At 46.6% G+C, this 23,099-nt stretch overlaps 1 protein-coding gene and 1 non-coding gene across 6 annotated transcripts in view; both read right to left on the bottom strand.

Annotated features, from left to right (window-relative positions):
• Window positions 1–23,099, bottom strand: part of Bcl2l1 (BCL2 like 1) — a 52,497-nt gene that overhangs the window by 26,127 nt on the left and 3,271 nt on the right. The window lies entirely within an intron of this gene.
• Trnan-guu (transfer RNA asparagine (anticodon GUU)) lies at window positions 21,394–21,468 on the bottom strand. Its single transcript has one exon. It is a non-coding gene; the product is annotated as a tRNA-Asn (tRNA).

The following is a 23,099-nucleotide window of genomic DNA, read 5'->3' as shown; positions in this document are numbered from 1 at the left end:
CTGTTGCTCCGGTCAAAAACCTGGATCTGCCTCTCTCTCTCTTCCCCTTCTCCCAAGTCTAGTCATCGACAAATGCAGCACACTGAGCTGTGACCACTGCTCACCACTCCCATCACGCCTCCACCGTGGTGTACACCACCATGTCATCCGCCTAGCTTCTCACTGGTATCTTGCTCCTGCTCTGGCCTTTTAATTTGTTCTCCAGTGATCAGAGATTTTTCTAAAACCTATGTCAAATTCTGTCATTTCTTGGTTCAAAAATCCTCTATTCCTTCCCACTGCTGTCAGAATAAAAGCAAGGTCCAGTGTGGCTCTATAGGACTGGCCACGGCTACTTCTAGGACTTGATTTCTATCCTCTGCTCTGGCTTAGTCTGCACTCCAGCACACTGGCCTCCCTGCTGTACTTTCAAATATTTGGGAGTCTTTTTCCTGCTCGACCTGTAACACTCCTCCCCTAGATATCTGCATGAATCATGCCACCACTGCAATCAGATCCAATGTCACCTTATCAAGAAGCCTTCCTGACTACCTAGCTAAAAGGGAAACCTTTCCCATCGCTGTCCCACCTCCCCTGCTGCATTTTCTCCTATAGCATTAAATACTACCTGACATGTTAATTTACTTAGCCTCCCTCTCCCTCCCTGGAATGTCTACTTGGTGAGAAGTGGATCTTCAGTTTGTTCAGACAGTATGCCCAACTTATATCTAGCGCAGTGCCTGACAAATGGCAGGAACTCAATAAATATTTGTTAATGAACCAATGAATGAACGGTCAACATCCCCTAGGAAATGACTCAGGCTCAGAGGGGGAAGGCTGCCCGAGTGCCCTTGGCTTTCTCAGCCTGGATGACCTTTGGCAGTCCCAAGGCAGCAGTCAACGTCCTTTCCTATTATGAAATGTCCTGAGTGCACAGCATCATCTCTGTGTCATCCACCACGAGTACACACAAGCACACACGCAGGAGCATGAGCAGGGCGGTGCTGAAAGAGGGAATGAGCTGGGTAGTTGAAGTTCAGGTTCAGCAAACTCTAGGGCACTTATTTCTAAGTGACTGTCCTAGCCTCACTGAGGTCCCTGAACTTTGTACAGTTTGACTTTCTCTCACGAACAGAGAGTCATAAGAGGGTTTTGAACAAAGGAATGATAGGATCTGACCTACACTGGAGAAGGCTCACTGTTGCTATATGGATAACCAATCAGAGCGGGCCAGGGCAAAGCAGGGAGACCAGGGGAGGTGGTACTCCTGTACAGGGGAGACTCGATGGCAGATGCTGCCCTCTCACATCCCATTTTCCAGCCTTTGCCAATACTATTTTCCCTGCCAGATACAAAATGGCAATAGCACGTGCTGGGGACTATCTCAGTGGTTTCTGTTTGATCAGCATAAGACCTTATCAGTCCTCCCAAAAGCTGGTCAGGTGAGTTCTAGCAGTTTCCACATTTTAGAGAGAAGAAAACCAAGGCTCTGAGAGGTAAAGTCACATGGTAAAGATGACACAGCAGACTGGCAGCCTCCAAAGCCTGCCCTCTTCCCACTTGAATGGGCTGCTTCCAGGCAGCATCATTCTAACAGGCTCCCGAGTCTAGGTCCAAGCCAACCTTTCAGCAGGCCTTGCCCAGGCTTATCCAATGGCTGGTCCCTCCTTTGAGAGCCTATCAACAGGACAACATCTGCTGCGCGCTCCTGGGGCATTGGGTGCACGACTAAATGACTTTTTAAAATTAATTAATTAATTTTTTTAATGGGGTCTTGTTGCCAGGCTGGTCTCAAAACTTGTGAGCTTAAGTGATCCTCCCATCTCACACCCCCAAGTGGCTGACTGTACAGGCACACGCAGGCCACCAGGCCAGCTATGCATGCTTTTCACGTTATCTCATGATATACTTCAGTGACCCGAATCGTACACCCTGATGACATACATTTTACACATGACAACAGCATAGCCAAGAAAGGCAAAGTCACAGGCAAGAAAGTCCCAACCTCATGGTATTGAGCTATCTTTTTATTATTTTCTTTTAATTTTCTCTCTTTAAAAATGTACTTCCTTTGCTTTTTTTTCTTTTTGGTCACTGGGTCAAGGGGATCTCCGACTGATCACAGCGTAGGGGCTGCTCTGCTCGGAAATGCAAGCAGTTTTTTTGGCTCCTCGACCAGACTCTGAAAGCTGTAAGGTGAGAGTCCACAAATAACATTGGTTTGCCCATCCTACAGGGCTGGGTTTGAGTCTAGAACTTAGGCAGGAGATCAGAAGGGTCAGGGGTTCCTGCCAAGGTCACAGAGTTAAATGAAGATGGAGAGAAGGAGGAGAGGGACAGGCGGCCTTCCTGTGAATCCTCCAGCCCCTCAGGGACAGTGATCCATTAGCTTGAGAAGGCGTGAGGACAGCTTTTCCCATGAAAATGAATCTTTTAGGTCCTTAAAAGCAATGAGGCCATGCACAGTATTGCACGCATATAATCCCAGCTATTGGGCAGATTAAGGAAGGAGGATAGCAAGTTCAAGGCCAGACTGGGCAACTTAGCCAGACCCTGTCTCAAGATACATTTTTTTTTCCCCTGGGTTCTGGGGATTGAAATCAGGGGCACTCATCCACTGAGCCACATCCCCAGCCCTATTTTGTATTTTATTTAAAGATAGGGTCTCACCAAGTTGCTTAGCACCTTGCTGAGGCTGCTTTTGCACTCTCGATCCTCCTCCCTCAGTTTCCCGAACTTCTGGGCTTACAGGTGTGTGCCACCCCCGCACCCGGTCACAAAATAAAAATTTTTTAAAGGGCTGGGGTGTATCTCCATGACAGAGCATTCTTCTTCCTTTTTTTTTTTTTTTTTTGGTACTAGGGTTTTGAACACAGGGTACTTTACCATTGAGCTATATCCCCAACCTTTCATTTTTCATTTTGAGTCAGGGTCTCACTAAGTTGCTTAGGGCCTCACTAAGTTGCTGAACCTGCACTCAAACTTGGGATTCTCTTGCCTCAGCCTCTCGAGTTAAAGGTGTGTGCCACCATGCCTGATGGCAGAGCACTTCTCTAAGAATGAGCAAGGCCCTGGCTTCAATCCCCACTCTCTCTCTCTCTCTCTCTCTCTCTCTCTCTCACACACACACACACACACACACACACACACACACACAGCAGAAGCATTGCTCCTTCCAGTCACAACCCTGCAGACAGGTAGGACACTCCTACCCTAGCCTCATTCTGAAGAGCCTTGAAGAGTAGGAAGGAAGGGGCAATGACTTTCAGTTCCCGTAATGTCTAGAAGCAGCAGCTGATTCAGCTAGATGATGTCACCTTCCCAAACCTCCTGACCAGCAGCTGAGATGGTAAAAGCAGGAAACTGGGGGATACTCAGCTGGCTAAGTCCAAACATGCCTCTGGCAAGGGCCTGCAGTAACCCCAGGCTCCGGAGGCATTCTCCTGCAGCTCTCTCACTTGGGATGACAGTGAGTGCCCTTCAAGACCCTCATTCAAGATGGTTCCCAGCATTCTTTTTTTCTACACATAGAATTAATGATGCTTCATTTATTTCAGAGGTGAAGCAGTGGAAAGAAACCTGGCTTTGGAGTCAGACCAATCTCAGTCTGAACCCAGGTTTTACTATGCACAAACTGCAGGACTCTAATCTCTCTGAGCCTCAGTTTCCTCACCGCAAAGGAAAACAGGGTCAACTGACCACATACCACTCAGGCTAGGTAGGAGAATTCAATGAGAAAATGCATGGGAGGGGTGCTCAATAAACAGTAGCTATCACTATTCCCTTTGGATCTTTGCAGGAGGTTTTTTTTTTTTATTTTTGTTTTTTGTTTTTGTATTGGGGATTAAACTCAGGGGTGCTTTACCACTGAGCTACATCCCCAGACCTTTTTATTTTTTATTTTGAGACAACATTTTGCTAAGTTGCTGAGGCTGGCCTCAAACTTTTGAGATCCTCCTGCCTCAGCCTCCTGAGATGCTTGGATTACAGGCAAGTGCCACCACGACCCAGCTGTAAAGGATTTGAAAGATTATCTTTATCTATGACACAAAGGGAAATAAGGCACAGACTGGGCCCACCAGAGCTGAGCACCTGTACCCAGATCAAGTTCAACCTTGCCTTTTCTCTATGCAAACTCTTTGCTTCACATATTCCCTGCTGGTTGTTTCTCTTCAGTCTACTCTCAGCTCAAATCTGTATATAGTCAATTCTTCTGGCTTTATCCCTAGTAAGAGAGACTCCTCTACACATGCTCCAAACTGGACTGCTGCCACCCATGGGACTCGTTATGAGAGTCTGTGCCCATGGGCACATCTTAGTTTACACGGTCCTCTGTGATGGGTGCACCAGTCCTTCTGTAGGTCTTAGTGCAAATCTTACCTCTGCTTATTTGGTATTTATCATTTACTGTTAGCTTTCACAAAATATCTTTCCATGTGTCTTATGTCTTTTGTCTCTAATTCAACTGGAACTATGTGAAGACCAGAACTACCCAATAAACTTGGGGCTGGGTAGCACACGCCTGTAATCCCAGCAATTTGGGAAGCTGAGGCAGGAAGATCACAAGTTTGAGGCTAGCCTGGGCAACTTAGACCCTGTCTCAAAATGAAAAAAGGTTGGGGATGCAGTTCAGTGGTACAGCACCCTTGGGTTCAATCCCTAGTATCATCAAACCAAACAAAACAAAAACCTGGAAAAGGTTCCTTGAAACAAAATTGGTTGGGTCCAGAAAGGACTAAGGAGGGATCTAGGTTCTTTCCTGCTAGACCGTCCTCTCTGTAAGCAGGTAGGAAGAGGAGATCATTCCACCCCAATCCAGGAGGCCAGTTGATGAGGCAGGAAGCCAGCAAATCCTGGACAACCTTAAGGTCATATGATCAGATTTTCTAAAACTCATCATTTTCTTTTCAATTTGATACTGGGGATTGAACCTAGGGGAGCTCCATGCTGAGCTACATCTTCTTTTTTTTTTTTTTTTTTTTATTTTGAGGGAGAGTCTAAGTTGCTGAGGCTGTCCTTGAACTTGTGATCTTTTTGCCTCAGCCTCCCTAGAAGCATTGGGATTACAGGCATGGGGCACTGTGCCTGGCTAAAACCCATCATTTTCAAGAATTTGGGCAAGCTAAGGATGATGGTGCATGTCTGTAATCCCAGACACTTGGGAGACTTGGGCGGGAGTATCATGTGAGCCCAGGAGTTCAGGATCAGCCTGCACAACACAGTGAACCCTGCCTCAACAAAAAATAGAAAATCAAAGGTAGGGTGCAGTGGCACACACCTGTAATACCAGTGGTTTGGGAGGCTGAGGCAGGAGGATTGCAAGTTCAAAGCCTCAGCAACCTAACCAGACAAGCAACTAGCGAGACCCTGTTTCAAAATAAAAACTAAAAAGAGCCAGGGATGTGGCTCAGTGGTTAAGGGCCCCTGGATTCAATCCCTGGTGCCCAAATAATAAATAAACGAATAAACAAAACTTGGGCAATAGCTAGCTATCATACAGGATGGTAGGAAAACATTGCTCAATTCAAAAGGTCCTAGGAGGTGTACAAATGTGTGACTTAATCTTTATTCTCAGTTCTTCTTACCCATATTTTCCTTCTTCTTGACTCCCTCGCTATATTATGCTTTAGATTATATTAATTTTCCTAAGTTGCTTCCAATTCTTTATAAAACAAAGTGAGGTTTCAATAAAAAAATGAGTGGACCCAGTATTCTTTCTTTTGGTACTGGGGTTGGAGCCAGGGGTGCTTTGCCATTGAGCCACATTCACAACCCTTTTTAATTTTTCTTTGAGACAGGGTTTCACTGAGTTGCTTAGGACCTGGCTAAATTACTAAGGCTGGACTAGAACTTGGGATCCTCCTGCCTCAGACTCCCAAGTTGCTGGGATTACAAGCATGCAGGTGCCAGACCCATTTTCTTTTCAATGCTATAATGGTGTGTATAAAGAAATGATATTCCTAACAACTCATTATAACAGTTAAGGATAAGTGGCAAAAGAATGTATGTAAATCACTGAGTACTGTTTGGCACTTAATGAGCATTCAAAAGGCAGATCTGAAGGAACTCTATTAATTCTCAGTAGTTTTTGGGCTCTGGGTCTCAGTTTTCTCGTGTCTTATGTTTGTTCATTTGATTAAATTATTCTTTCTGAAACGATGCACTGAGTATTTACTACCTGCAAAGAACAGTTGTAGGCACTAAAGATAGAAGGATGAACAAACCAAACTCCCTGCGATCATGGGGCTTGCTGGGGATGAAGCTAGAGCACATGATTAGTATGTGTAAGTCTCTGGGTTCAATCACCAGCATGCACATGCGCACACACAAATCATGGGGCTTATATTCTCGTAGAAGACACAGAAGAAAAACAAGAAAGCAAAACACAAATTTCAGATAGAAGTTGTTATGACAAAAATAAAAAGTAAAAGACCAGAGTACTTTGGAAATAACTTAGCTACTTTAAACTGGAAGTCAAGGAAAGCCTCAAGAAGATGTACCCTGTGAGCTAAGAAAGAAATCATCAGAAGCACAACATTCCAAGTGGAGAGAATATCTACAAAGGCTCTCAGAAGGGACAAGTATGCCAGGATCCAGGAAAAGCAAGGAGCCTACGCAGTTTGGGCAGAGTGAAGGAGAGAATGATGGGAAGCAGCCAGAAACAGATCATATAGGCCTCATAGGCCTAGACAAGGACTCTGGATTTTAGTTCAAGTGCAGGGGGAGGCCACTGGAGGGGTTGTAAGCAAGAATGTGATAAGATCTGAACTTGGTCTTTAAAACACCATTCTGGTCCAGTGAGGGGACGGGAACGATTTTCTAAGGTCATTTCCCAGCTCCTATGAACTGGCTGTCTGAGCAAGAAAGATGAGGATACTGGAGGGCTAAAGGGATTGGAGAGATTCCTGCCCTGGGCAGGAGCAGGAATCTGTGTGGTGGTACCTGTTGTGCAGTTGGAGGGACTGGCCAACTTTGGGAGTGGTGCGAATCTCAGCTTGGAAAACATCCCCAAGCCACCTGTATTGTTTCTGCCTCCTGTGTGGAAGTTTCTGCCAATGACACAATGCTCTGGAATGCACCCCCACACACACCCAATCTTCCGTTTACAGAGCCATAGCTGTATTTTGCATTCCTCCCAGGATTTAGCTCAAAGCTAGTCTACAGGAAATGGTCGATAAAGAGCTACTGATTGATTAATGAAGAGAGGGAATATTCCCAGCCATTAAGCAATTATTAATGAGTACTATGAGTACTATGTTGGTCTCTGGGGATGCAAGGTGAGTAAGATGGGTCTCTGGTTCTCACTGAGCTCAGAATTCAGCAAAGAGACCAAAACCACAGACAGCTACCATACTAAATCCAACAGTTACAGCGGCAACATTTATTAGACCCCTCCTTATGCACAGAGAGGACAAAGGGTGTTGGAATCAGACAATCTGGGTAAAAATCTCTGAATAACTTCCTTAATTTCTCTATGTCCCACTTTTCTTCTCTGTGAAATGGGAACAAAAGCACTAACTTCAATGATACTATTTTGAGAATTTAATGAATTAACATCTATAAAATGTAAGCGGAAGCACTCAATAGAAGTTGGCTATTATTAAAAGTATGTGTGCTAAGTGTGACATGGATGATCTCGTTTTATCCTGAGAGGCTGGGCTTGGTGGCCCACACCTATGACCCTAGCAACTCAGGAGGTTGAGGCAGGAGGAGCAACTTAGTGAGACCCTGACTTGAAATAAAGAAATGAAAAGCGCTGAGGATACAGCTCAGTGGTAGAGCATTTACCTAGCAAGCACAGGCCCTGGGTTCAATCCCCAATACCACAAACAAAACAAGACACCCTGAGGCAGGTACAGTATTATCCCCAGCTGAGGCTCAGAAAGGGGAAGATATGTGCCCAGAGTCCAAGAGTAAGTCTGTGCCGGTGCCCAGATTCAAATCCAACGCTGTCATATCGCAGAGTCCATGCTTCCTACGATAAACCATCCCCTTCTCATAAAGAGTTCCAGCACAGTGTCCAGGTCACGGCAGGGGCCCCCAAAAGGAGACTATAGTTATTATGCCATTGTCCCTGGATATTTTCCAGCAGTAGATACTGCAGAGCCCATGATGGGCCTGTCTCTCACACTGAAGGGCTCCGAGAAGGATTCAAAGGGGCTAGCCTGGGTGTCAATTGCAGGCTTTGCTCTGGAGTTCCACAGGTTTCTCTAAGGCTTGGGTGCTAATATGCAATGCCACCTTCCACCACTAATCCGACCCAGAATCCCTCCCCACCCAGGTGCCCAGCCACCTGCAAGGACAAGCAGGCAGTTTTTTCTGTATTGACTTCTTGTCTGGCTCTACAAACCTCTCAGTTTCACCACACAGCCAGTAGCCTAGAGCCTCATATCTGCACCTGCTGCTTCACCCAGTCCCAGGAGACCCAGGGCCTTAGATCTGGGCTCTATTCCTGCATCCTGCCCCAAAAGGAAAGGGCCATCTCTGAGTGACTCCCTGGGAACGTCACTGACATGGTAATCCCAAGGGTTCCATCTGAATGTGGGTGCTGTGAGCAAAGGAAAATTCTCACACAGTAGCCTATGGAGGAATGGGTAGAACCGGGTGTGGTTGTTCTTGCTCTGAATCAGGGGTGAGCACAGGGCCAGGCCTGCTGGGCTCTGGGTTTTATGTTTAAGCAACACATGCTGACCAGGTCAGAGCTCCCACTCCGAAGTCCAGCCTAGCAGGCAGGGTTAGGCGTTGATACTCATTTCTACTTCCTATTTGAGTCACATATGGAGTCTGACCTTGCCTGGTAATCCGAGGCAGAAGGCAACCAATGGCTGAACCGGTGAATAGTGGGTCTCACAGTGAGAGGAAAGGCAAAGACCTAGAAGCTGGTAATCCCTCTGAAGTAGGTACTGCAGGGACACTTTACATACTCCATTCATCATTAGGAATGTTTGCTAACTCAGTCACTAAACACTCAGCCACCAAGCACTAGGCCCAATAGTAGCTGATCATGGTGAATAAGGCACTTTCCATCCTCAATAAACTCCACCTTATTTTGTTTTTCTCCCAACAACGTGTGAAACAATCAATATATAAAGTATTATTCCCACTTTTATATATGTCCAGGCCTAATTAGAGAAGTAAATTGTCCATATTCAGGAAGCTGGACAAGATACGGCTTCTATTTTAAAAATGCTTGTTGGTTGAATGAATGAATGAATGAATGAATGAATGAATGACATAGCCATGACTGTGATCCTAATCAAGAAGGAACAGCAACAAGACCAAACATTTCTAGTTCTCAAAGTGCTTTTTCATCTATCACCTCCTTGGGCCTCCCTGCTAGCCCACGATGGAGGCAAGGGGGTGTTATCTTTCCTCAACACATGAGGCAACAGACAGAGCTTGGCAGGAGGCTCACAGACTCGCAACAAACAAGGAGTGGGGTCATCTTAGAAAACCCGAGTTCTCACATGCCTTGTTGAATTACTCCAATGTGTGTCAAGCACCTACTATGTCAGGCACGTTTCTATGAATGCTAAATATTTAACTCACTAAGTCTTCCAATTGGACAACAAGCAAGGAGGTCACTGCTTTCCTGGAGATCTTTGGCAAGGACTAGAGAAAATGTACCCCACTGCCAAATGCCTAAGTCAACAACACTGGTCAAACTGTGTACAAGTTATGACTTGAGGCACTAGTGGAGGAGGTGGGGACAAGGCTATAAGCCAACACTACCAGCTTTAGGAGTCTTCAGATCTCCATGCTCTGGTCCAAAGGATGTCTACATATTCTGTCAGTCTGAAAATTTGTTCTCGGAGAACTCCAGTAACATACACAGCAACCTGATCATCTGTGATTGCAATCTGGCAATAATAGTAAGAACAGTAGCTGTGGCGTAATTACTAAGACTCATGTTTAAGTGCTCCATGTATCTTATGAGGTATATTCATGCTCAGAGTGTTTTAAGAAAAGCACTATATGTTGTTATTTGCTTTTTATAGATGAGAAAACTAAGGCTGGGAGAGATTAAGCAATTTGCCAAGAAATTTGTCAAATTTTGAACCTGACACTCTTTTGACAGTGAGAAAATTTCTCCCAAGGAGGCCCTGGCAAGACAGGCACTAAAAAAAATAATAGAAGCAGCTGCTGCCTGGGAGGCCCCAGGCCTCCAGAGTCCCCAGCAGAATCTTCCTCACTCCTTTCTGTCAGGTCTCAGCATCCCACTAGACCAAGAGCTAAGGAGAAAGAATGCAGAGCTTGAGCTATCCTCAGGACCATGGAGGAAAGTTTCTCTCTCTCTGCTGACCCAAAGGGAAGAAGTTGGTGGCCTTTGTTTGCCACCCACCACTTCCCTAAAGAGAAGAGATTGGGGACTAGGGAAGTCTTCTCTCCCTGGGATTGGAAGGGAGGCAATCCAAGGAAGAAGGGAAGAAGCCTATTAGCTTTCCTCCCTTGGGCAAGAAGCCTGTACATGTCCTTCACATGGAACCCCCTTGGGGAAATGCCAGGGTACCTCCTGGACCCAAGGAGCCTCAGAGAGACTGGCATAGCCCTGAACTGTAAGTCAGCTAACTTTTTCTAAGCATTGTAACTAGGTCATCAGGTTCCTGGAGAAGCCAGCTGTGGCTGGGGGATGGGGAGGGAAATTCTGCAGCCTACCAAGATCCCTACTTCCCTTCAGGCCCCGCCCTCCTTGAAATCTGCACCTGCTCCCCAACTGACCCCTCCCCCCAGCTGAGTCCAGCTGTCAACGGCTCCACCTCTGCCTTACTTGGGCAGGAACCATGTGGGGACTCTTGGGCAGGAGAGACCTTATTGTCACCTAAGCCCTTCAGAGAGGGTGCTGGAGGCCTTTCTGGAGGGCATTTCTCACTCCACCAGGACAGTAAGGAGGTTGGGACCCTCTGGGCCTGCCCAGGGAACCTTCCTGGCATCATTACGGCAGGTGGCAGGAGACAGGTAATGCTCACCCTGCTGAGGCCAGAATTGCCAAAATGCTTCAATCAACCCTTTGAATCTGCACCTGCTCCGAGCCCCAAAACAACAACCAGGGCAGCCTACCTGACTGCAGGTCACAGGTGCCTCTGGCTTTCATCTCCCTGCAGCTCAGCCTGGGAAACAGCCGGCTGCAAGGGATTCTTCTTGCTACTGCAGTCCTGACTGCATCCCATGGGTGCTCTGAGCCTCTCCCCATTGGACCTACTTCTACCATTAGCCATCCAGTCTCATCCTCTGCCATCAGTCACCTCCCTTCTGCCTGACCAGCTTTATTGCCAGCCCAGATCTCTTCGACTTAGCCAGTCCGCCTCCTCGCCATCTCCCAATGCTTCACACACATCCACCCTCCAGACTGTCTGGGTGGTTTTACCCAACAAGCCTGCCCTCGCCATCTTCCTTTCACCTTCTTATAGCCTTCATAGTCCATCCTCCTCCCAACAGGTAACGATGCCAACACTAACTGAGCCCACTGTATGCCAGGCAGCGGGCTAGATGATGTATCCATACAGTCATTCACTTAACAAACATTCATGAGCGTCTCCTATGTGACAAGCGAGCACTCTGCTAGATGCTGGGAATGAAGGGAAAACAGGACAAAGCCCTTCTACTCTGGGAGCTTGTGTTTTCCTGGAAGAGACAGACAGTAAACATGTAAACATGGGCAGCTCTGGGGAAGTGATATTTAAGTTGAAACCTGACTGATAAGACAGCCCTAATTGGATCCAGAGGAAGAGAGATCTGGGCAGAGGAAAAGCAGCAAACCTACGAGGAAGAGATTAATTGCCATTATCTTCATTTTACAGATGAGGAAACTGAAATGTCAGTGTGAACTGTGCAAAGCTACATTGTGGAGAAAGATGGGATTATTCAAGCCCCTAGGGACCTCCCAGCTTCTTGACGCTTTCCGCTGTTGGTGCAGAAAAGCGTCTCGAATGGCAGCGCAGTTGGCCAGGGAAAAGGTGCAGGGTGATGATGCAGGCTGAAGGTTTAGGCCCTGGGCCTCAGAGGGGAGCTGATGGGGGAAGTGGGGCCACTTGGCAGAGGCCCAGGGCACTGTGGGATGCAGCCAGTGGGTCTGACCTCTTCTTCTTTTACAGCTTAGACCACAGATATGGCACAAGCCATTCACCAAGAGTTTTTAGGTCTATTCCTACTGCTTCAGATGAGTTTGATTCCTTAGGGGCCGAGACACTTTTTGTAGCCTCACCTGCATCTAATAGCAATAACCCCTCAGTTCGCTGAGCAGACCCTGGCCCAGCCCTTGCTCAACTCTGGGCCCCATGTCAGGTACTCAGGGTAAAATAATCTAGTCCTGGCTTGCAAAAAAAGCAACGACACAGTGGTTTAAAGATAGAGTTTGACACCAGACACATCTCTGTGTAAGACTCAGCTCTGCCCCATTGAGCCCTGTATTCTCCTCCTTTACACGCCAGCAGTCATGGGGACCACATAAGCTTACATCAAGGGCATGAACACAGCCCCTGGCACAAGCAAGCAAGCACCCGATACAGCATGTCTGGTAGTGTTACTAAAAAAACCCTGCATTCCATTTTCTCATTTATGCCATGTTTACCCTGGTAGGGTGGCACTATCATCTCAGGCTTATGGATGAAAATTGGAAGCTGATTTCCTAGCTTTATGTCACCAGCAAGAAGTCAAGCTGTTTCAAATGAAGAGTCCAGGGTTTGGTCTATGTGTGTGTTCAAAGTGAATAACACATACTGTTAAAGGTTTGGATGTGAAATCTACCCCCCAAACTCATGTGTTAAAAGCCTGGTCCCCAATGTAGCATGTTCAGAGGTAGGGCCTTTGGGAGACTGGATCATGAGGGCGCTGAGCTCATCAATGGAATGATCCCTTGACTGATTCATGGCTTACTGGGCTACTTAGGAAATGGAGCCTAGCTGGAGGAAGGAGGTAGTGGGAGGAGCAGTGCTCTTGAAGGGTACATTTTGTCCCGGGCCCCTTCCTCTATCATGAGCTCTCTAAGCTTCTTGGCTACCATGAGGTGAGCAGTTTTTTCCACCATGTGCTGCTCCCAGCCATGATGCTCTGCCTCACTACAGGTCTAGAAACAATGGAGCCAAATGACCATGGACTGATACCTCTGAAACCATGAACCCAAATGAATTTTTCTTCCTTTGAAATTGTTTTCCTCAGGTATTTTGTTACAGCAATGGAAAGCTGACTAACACACACAATAATTATAACAAACCCTGCCTGGCATGTCTGAGACATGAGGGACAGATGGGTAATATACACAGACTTATTCAGATGGCAAAGGGACACTAGCCAGGCCCAAGGTGTGGAGCACTGACACTGGGAAATGGCATTCAGTCCCACTCACCATCAAAGCCATAGTAACCCATCAGTTAGCACATTTAAGGCATTTGTCAGTATTTGCTGATGTAACCAAAAAGAAAAACTTCCAGGACAGCTTTGATCAACGAATCCAGGTTTAAGCAAGGCACGCAACATTGGTTATACCAGGTTAAAAGAGAGAACACAGATTCTGAGGCTGCCACTTACTGTGGAAGAAGCCCACTTGCCTTGATTTCCTCCCTGGGAATGAGGGTAAACATCCCACCTGGGAAATGATGGATATATACAAGTTTGGTAAATTACAAAGCATTACAATGCACACAAAAGGAACTGTCACTATGTTACACTACTAAGGTGGTAGAGAATTTTGAAGCCATACATCCTAAGTTAGAATTCCAGTTCTTCCTGGAACTAGCCTGTGAAGCCTGGGCATGTGGCCTTTTTCTGAGCCTGTTTCTCAACAGAATGAAGATACCACCTACCCCATAGGATTTTTAAGGATTAGAGATAAAAAGCACAGGCTTTAGAGCAAGACAGGCCTGGTTTCAAATTCTGATTCTGCCTGCTGTTAACTGCAAGTCCTACCAAATCTCAATGTCTTGTAATGATAAGGCTGTTGGGATAGTTGCACAGAGATGACGTCAGTAACGGACTGTCCTGTACTGGACACTGGATAAGTGCCAACAATCATCTAGGCACTGGTGAACTGGCAGAGGGAACACAGTGCAGTGTTTAAAAGTGAAAGTTTGGAGCCAGGTATGGAGGGGCATGCCTGTAATTCCAGCTACTTGTGAGGCTGAGGCAGGAGGATCACAAGTTCAAGCCTGCCTGGGCAACTTGGCAAGACCCTGTCTCAAAATAGAAAGTAAAGAAGGCTGGAATGTGGCTCAGTGCTTACAGTACTTGCCTTGAAAGTGCAAGGTCTGGGTTTGATCCTCAGAACCACAAAGGAAGAAAAAAAAAGTGGGAGCTTGGATGCTACCCTCCCAGGCTTTACCACTAATAGCTGTGCTACCCGTGTATCTTAACCTCTCAGTATTTGTTTCCTCCTTTTTTTTTTTTTTTTGAAGTACTGGGGATTGAACCCAGGGACTCACATGAGCTAGGTTATATCCCCCCATTTTTTTTTTTTTTTTTTAATTTAAAATTTGAGACAGTGTCTTGCTAAATTGCCCAGGCTAGCCTCAAACTTGGAATCTTCCTGCCTCAGCCTCCCCAGTGGCTGGGATTATGGCCTGCGCACTGCCGCCAGCTGTTTGCTCATGTTTGAGATGGGGATAATAATAGTCCTTACTTCAGAGTGTCGCTGTGAGAATGGAATCAATTAGTACATGGAAAGCATGTTGAACAATGCATGGCATAAAAGTTAAGCACTCAATAAAAGTTAGGTGCTATTAATAGCAATGTTAACAATAATATTCATCACCAGGCGGAATAAGAGGGAGGGACTGTTGAATCCTGGGACATGGGCATCCCATGGAATAATTCCAGAGAAGTGCCTGGGAGCTGTTTGTAGCCAATTTCAGCCTCGGAGACTCTGTAAAGGACCTGAGTCTGGGGGCTCCTGGGCAAAAATCCCAGTCCCATTGACCAGTGGCCAGCCTCTAGGGAGGCAAGTCAGGCTCCTTGGAAGGGACAGTGTGTTCCTGGCCCTGCCTGACTCTGACTCGGGGAACAAAGGCACGTGTGTGTGGCCAGGGAGGAGGGAGGGGAATGTTTCCCTTTCAAGAGTGGAACAAAGGATCTGAGGCATAGTTGAGTACATTCCAATCCCCTCCCAGGCCAGCTTCCATTCCTCAGATGATTGTCCAACAAGGTTTCAACCTTCTAGCTTCCTCCAGAAAGGTGGCTGGGGGAGGGGGCGGCAGGCTCTGTCTTACTCCACCCTTTGTAGCCAATCTCCACCAGGCAGAATTTATAAGTGCCAAACCTCAGAGATCACTGCAGCAATCTGTGTCCTATGCAGGGTTGGGGTGGGAACTCCTGGGGGAACTTGGTTAATGGATGTCACAGGGCACTCCAAGTGACAGGTTTAATGCCCTCGATGGGGAGTCCATGACTGAAACTGCTCTTGAGTGATGAAATCGCGGAGGGAACCCAGGAGTTCAGACTGACCTCCACAGCCTATGGTGGGGTAGGAGAGCAGTCTGGAGACACTGAACAGAAAGGCATTTTCTAAATCTTAAAGGGAAGCCAGGTGAAGGGGAAGGAGGCGGGAACAAAGAAAGTAACTGACAAGAGGAAAGGGAGGGCCGTGTCCAAAAAAAGTAGTTGGGGGTGCCTCTAGGGACATTACTTTCCAGTTTCCACACTCCTGCCGGCAGGAATCCGGCTGCTGGGCTGGGACAGGAAACAGTCCATGGAAGTCATTGCAATGGCATTTCCTGAAGAGCAAGAGAAAAACCTCTAGTTCCGAGGGGAGCTCTGGAGTCTGCCCAAAAAGCCCTGTAGCTTGGAGCTCGCTGTAAGCTTGGCCTGAGAGTCTCATGAGGGAGGGATGAAACCAAGCAGCAGAAGGTCCCAAAGGCAGTTTCTTTCTACAAAAACACTATTTGCAAAAATCAATATGTTAGAAATGGTAGGGCAGACAAAGTGACTGAAGGGGCTCCAGGAAGACGATGGTGCTGCTGCTGCTGCTAGCAACTATCATCTCCTGAGAGCCTTTGGATGTGAACTAACCACGGAATCTTCAGAAGAAGGTGCTATTGTTATAGCCACTTACAAGTTACAAGACTAGTCCAAGTCACACAGCAAGGGAGTAGTAAAGTCACTTCATCCCTTTCACCTCCTGTGAAATAGGTAAAATATCCTTCCTGCTCACCTCTTTGGGTGGATATAGGGCTTAACGAGGCAAGGTGGATATGAAAGTGCTTTGAAAGCCGTAATGTGCTATGCTGAGGTGCAGCTGACGCTGGGGTTAGTTGAGATGCTGCATCTATCGACAGGAAAGAGCCATCCTAAAACAATTCATGTGAAATAAGACTTATGTTAAGTGGAATCTTCCACAAGGCCAGATGCCAGTGAGGAACAGGTTCCCAGGCTGTCTACTTCAAGCCCTCCATCTTGCAGAGGGGAAACTGGGGCCTAGAGAGTGAAATGAATTAGCTATGCTTAGACAGTTGAGGGCAAAACTTGGATTTGGACTCCAAGGCCAGAGATTGCCTGGGCCACCATGGCATATAAACACTACAGATCTCCTACCATGTCAGGCACACTGCTAGGGTCTGCTCTGAGGATGTGTTTATGCGTCACTATGAATAAAAGAGAATGAATGTTCAAGATCCAGCATCAGGCATGGCTGTAATCCCAGCAACTTGAGACTGAGGCAGGAAGATCACAAGTTGGAGGTTCATTTCAGCAATTTAGTGAGGCCCTGTGCTCTAAATTAAAAAGATGGAAGGCTGGGGTGGTGGCTCAGTGACAGAGCGCTTGCTTAACATGTGCAAGGCACTGGGTTCAATTCTCAGCACCACATATAAATAAATAAAAAATAAAGATCTATCAACAGGGGCGGGGGAATATAGCCCAGTTAGTAGAGTGTTTGCCTCGCATGTACAAGGCACTGGGTTCAATCCCCAGCAACGCCCCCACCAAAAAAAAGATCCATCAACAACTAAAAAAAAAGTTGGGAGATGCAGCTCAGTGATAAAGTGCTCCTGGGTTCAACTCCCAGTACTACCACCAAAAAAAAAAAAAAAATTTGGTTAACAGTCTCTCTGATGGGAGGGAGTTCTGTGATAAAGATAATAAAAATTATGGCACCCACACAGCACCAGGGTCTACACATCTCTGGCACATCTCTTTGGGTCTTCACCACCACCCTGTGAAGCAGGTATTATTATTTGCCCCAAAGTTCAGGGAGGTCAAAAGAGTTTGCCCAAGGTCTCATAGCTAGACATGGGTGAACCAGAACCCGGCCCCAGACAAACTGAACTTATCGGACAGAAATACTGCTAGAACAATGAAGGAACATTCATCAGGATGTCGAATTTGGAGAGAATTATTTCTGAAAGATAGTTAGCCCTGATTCTAGGATCTTCAAGGGGTTGAAAAACAGCTTCCAAGGTGGCTAGCTGGACCACCGACGTGCCATGTGCGAGCCTGCTCTTGTTCTGCAGAGCCTTACCACCGTACCTCCTCCGTCAAAGTCACTGTTCTTTTTTACCTGGCAGCTGCACCAGCCTCTTCATTAGGCTGCTGCTGCCACCCTTGCAGGATTCAGAGTGTTATTTCCCCTGCTCCAAACTCTTGCTTTCTCTTCTTTCAAACAACCTTCAACATGGCTTGTAATGCCCTAGGTGTCCTGGTCCCCAGCTCCCTTCCCCATAACCACACCCTCATCGCACCTCCTACCATTCTGTCCCTTGGTATTTCTCCTCCAGTGACGGTGTCCTCCTTGCCCATCCTTGAAAATGATACTGAATCTACTCCCTCTGCTTGAAATACTCTCTCTATAGGGACCCACACTCCACCCCCTCGTCACCTTGAAGTATTGCCTCCAATAACACCAGCAGGTAATACCTTTGTTAGGGCCCAGGACATACTACCCAAGTTGGACAGCAGGGAAACAATGTGCCAACACAAAAGTCTACTTCATTCATATGAATATAATGGGGGGATTGAATTGAAACTCGGGGTGCTTTACCACTGAGCTACATTCCCATCCCCAGCACTCTTTATGTTTTATTTTGAGATAGAGTCTTGCTAAGTTGATTAGGGCCTCACTAAGTGGCTGAGGCTGGTGTTGAACTTGTAATCCTCCTACCTCAGCCTCCTGAGCACCTGGGATTACAGGCATATGCCACCATGCCCAACTCTGGCATATTTTGAGTTGGTTATTTTGAGAAACTGCAGGCACAGGAGTACTTTTGAAATATTGTCCTTTTGTCAAAGAAACTTACACCTATAGAGAAAATCTATGTTAGTAAAAGTATCTGTATTAGGAAGAGGGCTGCACCAGACAACAGTTTTATTACCTGAGCCACGGAATCTACACAAGACAAACTTTACTCATCAGATCATTTCCCCCTCACCTTTCCATAATCTGGGTTGCCACCCTGCCCACCCCAAATCCCAAGCCCCTATTCCTCTCAGTAGTTCAGCACACTGATAAGCTTTGATCATCTACCTCTTCTTTTGAGTCTCATATTTTATGAGACTCCCATATATATAGGATTAATTAACATGGGTTTTCCTTCCTGTTAATCTTTCTTAATCAATTTAATTCACAGCCTAGTCGAAGAACCTAGAAGGGTGGAGGAAAGCCATTTCTCATTCCCCTACACCTTCTTTGGTCACTTTTTAAGGAATTACTGGTGATCCAACCCAGGGTCTTGCACATGCTATGCAAGCATTCCACCGCTGAGCTACAAACCCTAGACCTGATCACACTTAAAATTCCAGCCCCACCCTGCCTGGTTAGGCATGTCCTATGCCCCAACCTGCCTTACTCGCTTCAGAGCACTTAACCATCACCTGATACATATATGTATAGTCATGCATCATTTAACAACAGGGATGGGAGAAATGCGTCCTTGGGAGCTTTGGTTGCTGTGTGAACACCAGAGTATGCTTACACAAACTAAGATGGATTTGGTGTCACTAGGACATATAATCTCTTATGGGCCTACTAGGGTATATGTGGTCTATCATTGACAGAAATGTCATTGTGTAATTATGCATTTTTTTGTGTCCCTCTCCACTAGACTGTGAGCCCCATGAGGATAGAAATTCAGTTTTATTTACAGCTATACTCCAGTACTTACGACAGCCTGGTATACTGCAGGAGCTCAACAAACATCAAATCAATGAATGAGTGGTTAGTAAAGGGCCTGTACCAAAATTGTTATTCTGATTTGACAAGATCTGTTTCCTTGGAAATTGAGGATCTCAGTAGGTGCCCAAGACCTGTGCTCAGAGCTGAGGAAACACGTATGGACAAGATGTGGACTCCACCCTTAGGAAGCTCCTAACCCTGAGACGGGAGATGTAAGAAATGTCTTCTCTATGCTAACTTAAACTCTACCATTGTTAATCTCTTTCCATTTATGCCAAATTTTCTGGGGACCATACCAATAAAAAAGGCTGAGTTTCTCCATCTGTCTGTCTTTTTTTTTTTTTTTTGATCTGGGATTGAACCCAGGAGAGTTTAACCACTGATCCACATCCCTAGACCTTTTTAAATTTTTTTATTTTAAGACAGGGCCTTAATAAGTTGCATAGGGCCTTGCTAAGTTGCTGGGAATTTGTGATCCTCCTGCTTCAGCATCCCAAATTGCTAGGATTACAGGTGTACGAAACCAGCAACATTTTCTCCTGGGTCTTCTCTTGCCCAGGCTGAACAAAAAGACCCAGTGGAACTGTCTGATTCAGATCAGTCAACTGGGAATGGGACAGACTTCGAGCTGCAGGACAGCAGAGAAAAGGGTCTAAGGACAGTGTGACTCTCAAAGAAAATGGAGGGAGTTGGGGAGGATCCCATGAACTGAGGGTGGAGGTTAGGGGTGGGGACAGAGGCCCTGCTCAATTAGGTAGTAGAAGATTCTGCTTCTATAGAAGAGCAGCACACTGGGAATTACCCCGTATCTATCTATGCAGTGCTAAATCCAGACAAAACCACACTTGCTAAAAAGAAAGTCCCATGAGGGACCGCTGGGGGTGCTGGAAAAACCAGGAAGGTTGGGCACAGAGGAGGACTTGAGCCCACTGGCCTCAGGACAGATACCTGCTGGGAAGGGTCGGCTAACAACTGCTGCTTCATGCAGCACAAACAAATCTGTTGATGGCTCGTAAGAAAGTCAAGAAAACCCTCCGGGTTCCACTGGCACCCCATAAAAAAATACCTGGGTAATTTTCAACCAGAAGTTGAAGGGTTCCACTGGGCTACCGGGGAAATTATTCCTAGGAAGTCTGGAAAATCCTGTGATGGCACAGAGCAACCTACAATGTACACCCAGAAGAAGTGGGTGTTCCAAGGGGGAGCCCCTGAGACACTTGTACCTCATTTTGGTACCTGAATGAGATTACTAAAAATTTCCATGTTTGGGGTTTCTTAATGGGGTTTCCCCAAGAAAACCACAGAATTGCCAACACTTGCAAAGGGAGCTGAGGTGCTTCAACTAAGCATACATCCATGCCAAAGAACAAACAGGCAAGAGGAGACAGAACTAGGAGACCGCAGAGCCATGCAGCCAGGGAAAGGCCAAGTTATGTTTTCTTCCCACGCATCCTTGTTTAATGCTCTTAGTGATGGTGCTTCCATCAGACTCAAGGGTTTCTCCAAGGACAGCTATCCAAAAGTAGCCTGGGCAACCTGGGTCCTCACCCACCTTCCCAATGGAAAGCCCATACAACATTCTAGTGAATATTTCCGGAACTGGTTACGTTTCTTAAGGAGTGACTCCAGGAACAAAGTTCAGTTCCCTGAGGGAGGAAGCCCATTCATTAAAAGAAGTGCTGCTACCCTACAATTAAGGTAGGGGAAGGCCTTTTATTCTAGAGCCTTTACTAGAGTCAAGCTATGGCAGCTGGCTATCATTATTCCATTTTACAGGTGGGAGAGACAGACAAGAGAGACCAACAGGTTCAGTATTTCTCCAGTTGACTCAGGCAGGTGGTAGTGTGGCTAGAGGCTGAAATTCCAGTCCTTGGAGCATCACCCTGCAATTAAGCAGATACCTGGGGCAGGCCACCTCCCTGCACACATGCCACGGTCATCTATTGGCAGGGCCTGAGAAGGTTTTAACGATGAAAAAACCAACAAAAGCCCACTTTGACTAGGGAAAACGCTGATATCCACTTGACACCTGCCACATCTGAGTCTTACCAGTGCCAGAATCTGAGGCTACCCATACCTTTAGGAACCTGCTGCTACTGATGACAAAGGTACTGTCCTTCTCACAGCTACCTGAACAATACAAGGATCACAGCCCAGCATGACCGCTTTCACAGGTATGTTTTGCTAGATGCAACAGCATCTCTGGCACTCCATGCCCGTCTGTCCAGGTTACCTTATCACTCTCTGGACCTGAGATGGATGGAAAGTTAGGTTTCAGAGTTAAGCCAACTTTTTTTTTTTTTTTTTTCCTTTCTTTCTTTTGCAGTGCTGGGGATTGAACCCAGGGCCTTGTGCTTAACAGGCAAGCACTCTACCAACTGAGCTATATTCCCAGCCCCTAAACCAACTTTGATATAAATCCTCAGACAGTTAACTGACTGAGAGACACCTGAGGTCAGCCACTTAGCCACTAGGAGCTTCATGTGTAAACCGGAATGGAACACACCTACCTTGGAAGTTTTCTGTATGGAATATATGAAACAGCATGTCATTTCCATGACAGAAGATAACCGTGTATGGCTATGGCCAGCACCTAGCACATTGTCTGCCTTATAATAGATGCTCAATAAATAAGTTGCATAAGTAAAAGATCTAACACAATGCTTAATACATAAAAGGTACTCAATAAAGGCCAATTTCCTTCCCCTTTCCTGTAGGGATGCTAAATTTGGAGCCTATCCCTGGGTGGAACAGCCCAGTAACTCCTACACTCAAGGCTCTCACAGTTGCAGCTTCCAGGAAGGTTCTGAGATGCCACTGCAGCAGCCAGTCTGTGCAGCTCAGAACAGGACAACACCTGAGAGAAGTGGGCAGGTCCCTTCTACCCAGGCTCACAGGATCTCAAGTCAAATGTTCTCTACCCGCTGGCCTCAGGGGAAGAATGCATGCCCAGAAATGGTTCTGACATCACTGGCTCCTCTGCACATATCCCCTCTGTTCACCAAGAGGAAGTGACATGTGGTATGTTGTCCAACAGGCTCTGAGGACTCTTGAGCAGAGATGGAAGATGGAATTTCAATCCAGTGGAAACCTAAGGAACTTGCCAGAGCTGCTGTGTCTAAGCCTCCTTTCACATGCTACGCTGGGTGGCTGGCAATTCTCTGGCCAGGGTAGCTCTCTGCAACAGGGTAGCCCAGACTGCCTTTTGTTTACAGCTGACAACCCACCTGCTATGAGGACCAGAAGCCAAAGACAATAGTCAGGCAAAGCGGGCAAAGGGCCCAAGTCCCTACCTGGGGATGCTTCAAAGGGTGTGTCTGAAATGCTGGAATCCTGTCCCTCCTGTAATCAGCTGAACAAATATTTGCCCCAAAGAGAATCAAAGCAGGAGGGAAGACAGGAGGTCACTACACAAACTATTTAATCATTTATCCCCCTAAGGAGTTCATTTACAGACTGGCTTTCAAGTCTGGTCACCCTTAGCTTAAAAGAACCCACCACCTCCCATCATTTTACCTCCCCCGACCCCACCCCCAATCATCTGACCTCCCCTCACTTCACCCCCTTGCCTTTCACAGAGCAGGCAGAGGAGAGGAGTTGATAAAGTTGCAAAGAAATGGGAAATGAGAGAGGGTGTGGAGTTCCAGGGCAAACCCAGGAGTTCTCTTGCTCAGTGGTAAAGTGAAGTGCCTGCCACGCCCTAGGCACGGCCTATGGACAATTGCATTCTTGACATTCCTGAGTCCATAGAGCAGGGCCCCTTCCACCTCAGTTCCTTCAATAGATGACTTATTCTCCACAGCCTGCCGTTTTTCTGCATATTCTAAAGGAACAGAATAGCTCTCATAAGCCCCTACCTCCCCTAGGCAGGGAGATAAGCAAGGAAATAGGACAGAGTTCATTGGAGAAGGGTAAAACCGCCTACGGGGATCACCAGTAAAAAGTGCTCATCTCTAGCATCCTGACTTGGAGATGGGCAGGGGGATTCCAAAAGAAGCTTGCTGGTGTCAGTTACTGTGTTCATGTT

The sequence above is a fragment of the Sciurus carolinensis genome, chromosome 2, assembly GCF_902686445.1.
Source record: "Sciurus carolinensis chromosome 2, mSciCar1.2, whole genome shotgun sequence".
Lineage (NCBI taxonomy): Eukaryota > Metazoa > Chordata > Mammalia > Rodentia > Sciuridae > Sciurus > Sciurus carolinensis.
Note: the sequence above shows the minus strand (reverse complement) of the source record. Positions and strands in the feature narration are given on the sequence as shown.